This window comes from Phocoena sinus, chromosome 5 (assembly GCF_008692025.1).
Source record: "Phocoena sinus isolate mPhoSin1 chromosome 5, mPhoSin1.pri, whole genome shotgun sequence".
Lineage (NCBI taxonomy): Eukaryota > Metazoa > Chordata > Mammalia > Artiodactyla > Phocoenidae > Phocoena > Phocoena sinus.
Genome location: NC_045767.1, coordinates 105314996 through 105323084, shown reverse-complemented (window position 1 = coordinate 105323084; position 8089 = coordinate 105314996). Strand labels below are relative to the sequence as shown.

General features: G+C 35.8%; 1 long non-coding RNA gene across 1 annotated transcript; it reads left to right on the top strand.

Annotated features, from left to right (window-relative positions):
- The first annotated feature begins 5431 nt into the window (after positions 1 to 5431).
- LOC116754687 lies at positions 5432 to 7065 on the top strand. The gene is made up of 3 exons (XR_004350135.1): positions 5432 to 5521; positions 6325 to 6327; positions 7001 to 7065. It is a non-coding gene; the product is annotated as an uncharacterized LOC116754687 (long non-coding RNA).
- Positions 7066 to 8089: the final 1024 nt, after the last annotated feature.

Genomic DNA, 8089 nt, shown 5'->3' with positions numbered 1-8089 from the left:
TTTTTAATGTTGTTACTGTGTTTTTAAAATGCATCTTTGTGCTAAATTACTTTTTTCTCAGGACAAATAATCACACAAGAAAAAGAGTATAAAAACATTAATTGTTAGTTGGAATAGTCAAAAATCTGTTCAGCATTTCCTTTACAATACTCATTTCTACACATTTCTATCAACTAGAAAAATGCTCTGTAGGGGGAACATTGCAAATATTGTTTCAGTGGGGGTTTTAGGTTTGTTTTATTTTTTGATTTAGTACTCTGTGTATTATTCTTTATTTTTGTATTTTTTATTTTATATTGGACCATAGTTGATTAACAATGTTGTGTTAGTTTCAGGTATACAGCAAAGTGATTCAGTTATACATATACATGTATCTATTCTTTTTCAAATTCTTTTCCCATTTGGTTATTACAGAATCTTGAGCACAGTTCCCTGTGCTATACAGTAGGTCTTTGTTGGTTATCTATTTTAAGTATAGTAGTGTATACATGTCTATCCAAAATTCCCAATCTGTCTCTCCCCCATCCTTCCCCACTGGTAACCATAAGTTCACTCTCTAACTCTGTGAACCTGTTTCTGTTTTGTAAATGAGTTCATTTTTATCATTTTTTTTAAGATTCCGCATATAACTGATATCATATGATATTTGTATTTCTCTGTCTGACTTACTTCACTTAGTATGAAAATCTCTAGCTCCATCCATGTCACTGCAAATGGCATCGTTCCATTCTTTCTTAATGGCTGAGTAATATTACATTGTATATATGTACCACATCTTCTTCATCAATTCATCTGTCGATGGACATTTAGTTTGCTTCTGTGTCTTGACTATTGTAAACAGTGCTGCAATGAATATTGGGGTGCATGTACCCCTTCAAACCATGTTTTCTCTGGATGTATGTCCAAGAGTAGGATTGCTGGATCATATGGTAGCTCTATTTCTAGTTTTTTAAGGAACTTCCATACTGTTCTCCATAGTGACAATATCAATTTACATTCCCACCAACGGTGTAGGAAGGTCCCCTTCTCTTTTTTTCAAATCTTTATTGGAGTATAATTGCTTTACAGTGTTGGTTAGTTTCTGCTGTACAACAAAGTGAATAAGCTATATGTATACATATATCCCCGTCCCCTCCCTCTTGAGCCTCCCTCCCACCCTCCCTATTCCATCCCTCTAGGTCATCACAAAGCATTGAGTTGATCTCCCTGAGCTATGCAGCAAATTCCCACTAGTCATCCATTTACATTTGGTAGTGTATGTATGTCCATGCAACTCTTTCACTTTGTCCTAGCTTCCCTTTCCCCCCACCGTGCCCTCAAATCTGTTCTCTACACCTGCATCTTTATTCCTGCCCTGCCACTAAGTTCATCACTACCACTTTTTTAGATTCCATATATATGCGTTTAGATTCCATATATATATGTGTTAGCATACGGTATTTGTTTTTCTCTTTCTGACTTATTTCACTCTGTATGACAGACTCTAGGTCCATCCACCTCACTACAAATAACTCTGTTTCATTCCTTTTTATGGCTGAGTAATATTCCATTGTATATGTGTGCCACATCTTCTTTATCCATTGATAAATGGATAAAGACATCTAAGACATTTACGTTGCTTCCATGTGCTGACAATTATTAGTGCTGCAATGAACATTGTGGTACATGTATCTTTTTGAATTATGGTTTTCTCAAGGTATATGCCCAGTAGTGGGATTGCTGGGTCATATGGTAGTTCTATTTTTAGTTTTTTAAAGAACATCCATAGTGGCTCTATCAATTTACATTCCCACCAACAGTGCAGGAGGGTTCCCTTTCCTCCACAACCTCTCAAGCATTTATTGTGTCTAGATTTTTTGATGATGGTCATTCTGAACTGTGTGAGGTGATATCTCATTGTGGTTTTGATTTGCATTTCTCTAATGATTAGAGATGCTGATCATCTTTTCATGTGTTTGTTGAACAAATGTATATCTTCTTTGGAGAAATTTAGGTCTCCTGCCTCTTCTTGGATTGTGTTGATTGTTCTTTTTCTATTGAACTGCATGAGCTGCTTGTATATTTTGTAGATTGATCCTTTGTCAGTTGCTTCGTTTGCATATTTTCTCCCATTCTGAGGGTTGTCTTTTCGCCTTGTTTATTGTTTCCTTTGCTGTGCAAAAGCTTTTAAGTTTCATTAGGTCTCATTTGTTTATTTTTGTTTTTATTCCCATTACTCTAGGAGGTGGGTCAAAAAGGATCTTGCTGTGATTTATGTCATAGAGTGTTCTACCTAGGTTTTCCTCTAAGAGTTTTACAGTGCCTGGCCTTACACTTAGGTCTTTAATCCATTTTGAGTTTATTTTTGTATATGGTCTTAGAGAGTGTTCTAATTTCATTCTTTTACATGTAGCTGTCCAGTTTTCCCAGCACCACTTATTGAAGAGACTGCCTTTTCTCCATTGTATATTCTTGCCTCATTTGTCAAAGATAAGTTGACTATAGGTGCATGGGTCTATCTCTGGGCTTTCTATCTTGTTGCATTGATCTATATTTCTGTTTTTATTCCAGTACCATACTGTCTTGATTACTGAAGCTTTGTAGTATAGTCTGAAACCAGGGAGCCTGATTCCTCCAGCTCTGTTGTCCTTTCTCACAATTGCTTTAGCTGTTCAGGGTCTTTTGTGTTTCCATACAAATTGTAAAATTTCTTGTTCTACTTCTGTCAAAAATGACATTGGTAATTTGATAGGGATTGCATTGGAGCTGTACTATAGTATATAGTCATTTTGACAACATTGATTCTTCCGATCCAGGAGTATGGTATATCTCTCCATCTGTTTATGTTATCTATGATTTCTTTCATCAGTGTTTTATAGTTTTCTGAGTACAGGTCTTTTGCCTCTGTAGGTAGGTTTATTCCTAGATTTTTTATGCTTTTTGTTGCCATTGTTGTTAGTGTATAGGAAAGCAAGAGATTTCTGTGCATTAATATTTTATCCTGCAACCTTACCAAATTCTAATAGTCTTCTGGCGACATTTTTAGGATTCTGTATGTAGAGTACCATGTCATCTGCAAACAGTGACAGTTTAACTTCTTTTCCAATTTGCATTCCTTTCATTTATTTTTCTTCTCTGATGGCCAGGCCTAGGACTTCCAATACTATGTTGAAAGTGGTGAGAGTGGTCATTCTTGTCTTTACCTGATCTTAGAGGAAATGCTTTCAGTTTTTCACCATTGAGAATGATGTGTCTGTGGGTGTGTCATATATGTCTTTTATTATGTTGAGATAGGTTCCATCTATGCCCGCTTTCTGGAAAGTTTTCATTGGAGTTTTGTGTTGAATTTTGTCAAAAGCTTTTTCTGCATCTTTTGAGATGATCATATGGTTGTTATTCTTCAGTTTGCTAATATGGTGTATCACATTGATTGTTTTCCATATATTAAAGAATCCTTGCATCCCTGGGATTAATCCCACTTGAATACAGTGTGTGATCTTTTTAATATGCTGTTGGATTGTTTGCTAGTATTTTGTTGAGGATTTTGGGGTATATGTTCATCAGTGATATTGGTGTGTAATTTTCTTTTTTGTGTGTGATACCTTTGTTTGTTTTTGGTATCAGGGTGATGCTGGCTTCATAGAACGAGTTTGGTAGTGTCATCCCTCTGAAATTTTTGGAAGAGTTTGCAAATGACAGGTGCTAACTCCTCTCTAAATGCTTGATAGAATTCACCTGTGAAGCCATCTGGTCCTAGGCTTTTTTTTGTTGGAAGATTTTTAATTACAGTTTCAATACCATTACCTGTGATTGGCCTTTTTAAATTTTCTAATTCTTGCTGGTTCAATCTTGGAAAGTTATACCTTTCCAAGAATTTGTCCATTTCTTCCAGGCTGTCCATTTTATTGGCATATAGTTGCTTGTAGTACTGTCTCATGACCCTCTGTATTTCTGCAGTGTCAGTTGTAACTTCTCCTTTTTCATTTCTAATTTTATTGATTTGAGTCCTCTCCCTTTTTATCTTGATGAGTCTGGCTAATGGTTTATCAATTTTTTTAACTTCTCAAAGAGCCAACTTTTAGTTTTATTGATCTTTGCTATTGTTTCCTTCATTTCTTTTTCATTTGTTTCTAATCTGATCTTTATGATTTCTTTCCTTCTACTAACTTTGGGTTTTCTTTGTTTTTCTTTTTCTAGTTGCTCTAGGTGTAAGATTAGATTGTTTATTTGAGATTTTTCTTGTTTCTTGAGGGAGCTTTAATTGGTATAAACTTCCCTATTAGAACTGCTTTTGCTGTATCCCATAGGTTTTGGATTGTCTTGTTTTCATTGTCATTTTTTTCTAGGTATTTTTAAATTTCTTCTTTGATTTCTTCAGTGATCTCTTGGTTATTTAGCAGCACACTGGTTAGCCTCCATGTATTTGTGTTTTTTACAGTTTTTTTTCCTGTAACTGATTTCTAATCTCATAGTGTTGTGGTTGGAAAAGATGCTTGATAAAATTTCAATTTTCTTAAATTTTCCAAGGCTTCATTTTTGACTCAAGATATGATCTATGCTAGAGAACGTTTCGTGTGCACTTGAGAAGAAAGTGTATTTTTCCACTTTCAGGTGGAATGTCTTAAAAATATCAATTAAGTTTATCTGGTCTATTGTGTCATTTAAAGCTTCTGTGTCCTATTTTAATTTCTGTGTGGATGAGCTGTCTGTTGGTGTAAGTGGGGTGTTAAAGTCTCCCACTATTATTCTGTTACTGTTGATTTCTCCTTTTATGGCTGTTAGCATTTGCATTATGTGTTGAGGTGCTCCTATGTTGAGTGCATAACTATTTACAGTTTTTATATCTTCTTCTTGGATTGATCCCTTGATCATTATGTAGTGTCCTTCTTTGTCTCTTGTAATAGTCTTTATTTTAAAGTTTACTTTGTCTGATATGAGAATTGCTACTCCAGCTTCCTTGTGATTCCCATTTGCATGGAATATATTTTTCCATTCCCTCACTTTCAGTCTGTATGTGTCCCTAGGTCTGAAGTGGGTTTCTTGTACACAGCATATATAAAGGTGTGTTTTTTTTTGACTCTATTCAGCTAGTCTGTTTCTTTTGGTTGGAGCATTTAATCCATTTACATTCAATGTGATTATCAATATGTATGTTCCTATTACCATTTTCTTAATTGATTTGCATTTGTTTTTGTGGGTCTTTTGTTTTCTTTTGTTTCCCACTTAGAGAAGTTCCTTTAGCATTTGTTGTAAAGCTGGTTTTGTGGTGTTGAATTCTCATATCTTTTGCCTGTCTGCAAAGATTTGATTTCTCCATCGAATCTGAATGAGATCCTTGCTGGGTAATCTTGTTTGTAGGCTCTTTCCTTTCATCACTTCAAATATATCCTGCCACTCTCTTCTGTCCTATAGATTTTCTGCTGGGAAATCAGCTGATAACCTTATGGTTATTCCTTGTATGTTATTTTTTGCTTTTCCCTTGCTGCTGTTAATATTTTTTCCCTGAACTTAATTTTTGTTAGTTTGATTAATATGTGTCTTTGTGTGTTTCTCCTAGGTTTTATCCTAGGAGATGGGAGTATGGGACTCTCTGACCTTCTTGGACTTGAATGGCTATTTCCTTTCTCATGTTAGGGAAATTTTCAACAATAACCTCTTTAAGTATTTTCTCAGACCCTTTCTTTTCTTTATCTGGGACCCCTGTAATTCAAATATTGGTGCATTTAATGTTGTCCCAGAGGTCTCTGAGACTGTCTTCAATTCTTCTCATTCTTTTTTCTTTATTCTGCTCCATGGCAGTTATTTCCACCATTTTATCTTTCAGCTCACTTATCTGTTCTTCTGCATCAGATATTCTGCTATTGATACTTTCTAGAGTATTTTTTTAACATCTTTATTGGAGTATAATTGCTTTACAGTGTTGTGTTGTGTTAGTTTCTGTTGTATAATAAAGTGAATCAGCTATACATATACATATTTCTCCATATCTCCTCCCTCTTGCATCTCCCTCCCACCCTCCCTATCCCACCCCTCTAATTTCAGTTATTGTGTTTTTCATCACTGTTTCCTTGCTGTTTAGTTCTTCTAGGTCCTTGTTCAACATTTCTTGTATTTTCTGTTTTCTTTTTCATAGGTTTTGCAACATCTTTACTATCATTACTCTGAATTCTTTTTCAGGTACATTGCCTATTTCATCTTCATTTATTTGGTCTTGTAGGTTTTTACGTTGCTCTTTCGTCTGTAATATATTTTTTGTCATTTCATTTTATTTATTTTTTGATGTGTGGAGCCGTATTCCTGTCTTACTGGTTGTTTGGCCTGTGACATCCAGCACGCAGTTTGCAGGCAGTTGTGTAGAGCCGGGTCTTGGTGCCAAGATGAGGACATCTGGGGGACCTCACTCCAATTAATATTCCCTGGGATCTGAGTTTCTCTGTTAGTACAGCAGTTTAGACTCACTGCTCCCACCACAGGAGCTCAGGCCCAAACCCTGGCCTGGGAACCAAGATCCCACAAGCCACACAGTGTGGCAAAAAAAGAAAAAGAAAAAAAAGGAGCAGTACAATAACAAAGAATAAAAAATAAAATAAAATTAGAAAGATAAGAAAACATATTTGGAAAAATAAAAATATAACAACTGAAACTAGATAAAACAAAACCACAACAGAAAAGGAAAGAAGAACAGAAAAAAGGGGAACAAGTCAAAAGGAACAGAACAATAATGAAGTATAAAGAATAAAATGAAATTAGAAAAAGAAAAGATTTGTTAGAAAAAATAAAAATATAAATGAATCAACAACATATAACAGAACGCCATGTGAATGAGATTCTTGGTTGGTTCTTCCCTTTCACCACTGTAAATGTATCATGCCACTCCCTTCTGGCTTGCAGAGTGTCTGCTGAGAAATCAGCTGATAACCTCATGGGGATTACCTTGTATGTTGTTACTTTTCCCTTGTTGCTTTTAATATTTTTTCTTTGTCTTTAATTTTTGACAGTTTGATTATTATGTGTCTAAAAGTGTTCCTCCTTGGCTTTATCCTGTATGGGACTCTCTGTGCTTCCTGGACTTGGGTGACTCTTTCCATTCCCATGTTAAGGAAGCTTTCAAATATAATCTCTTCAAATATTTTGTCAGGTCCTTGCTTTTTCTCTTCTCCTTTAGGGATCCCTATAATGCAAATGTTGGTGCATTTAATGTTGTCCCAGAGATCTCTTAGATGGTCTTCATATCATTTCATTCTTTTTCTTCATTCTGTTCTGCAGCAGTGATTTCCAACATTCTGTATTCCAGGTCATTTATGCATTGTTTTTTGTTTGTTTGTTTGCTTTTTGCAGTATGCGGGCCTCTCACTGTTGTGGTCTCTCCCATTGTGGAGCAGAGGCTCCGGACACACAGGCCCAGTGGCCATGACTCACAGGCCTAGCCACTCTGGCATGTGGGATCTTCCCAGACCGGGGCATGAACCCGTGTCCCCTGCATCGGCAGGAGGACTCTCAACAACTGCACCACCAGGGAAGCCTCCATTTATGCATTCTTCTGCCTCAGTTATTGTGCTATTGATTCCTTCTAGTGTATTTTTCATTTCAGTTATTGTATTGCTCATCTCTGTTTGTTCTTTAGTTCTCATAGGTCTTTGTTAAATATTTCTTGTATCTTCTCAATCTGTGCCTCCATTCTTTTTCCAAGATCTTGGATCATCTTCACTACCATTACTCCAAATTATTTTTTTCGTAGATTGGCCATCTCGGTTTGGCTTAGTTGTTCTGGGATTTTATCTTTTTCCTTCATCTGAGATATATTCTTCTATTGTCTCAACATTTTTCTAAAATTTATATTGGAATAGAGTTGCCTTACAGTATTGTGTTAGTTTCTAGTGTATAGCAAAGTGAATCAGCTGTACGTATACATATGTACCCTCTTTGTTGGATTTGCTTCCCATTTAGGTCACCACAGAGCATTGAGTAGAGTTCCCTGTGCTATACAGTAGGTTCTCATTAGTTATCTATTTTATACATAGTATCAATAGCATATATATGTCAATCCCACTCTCCCAATTCATTTCACCCCTCCCTTCCCCCTTGGTATTTATATGTTTATTCTCTACAT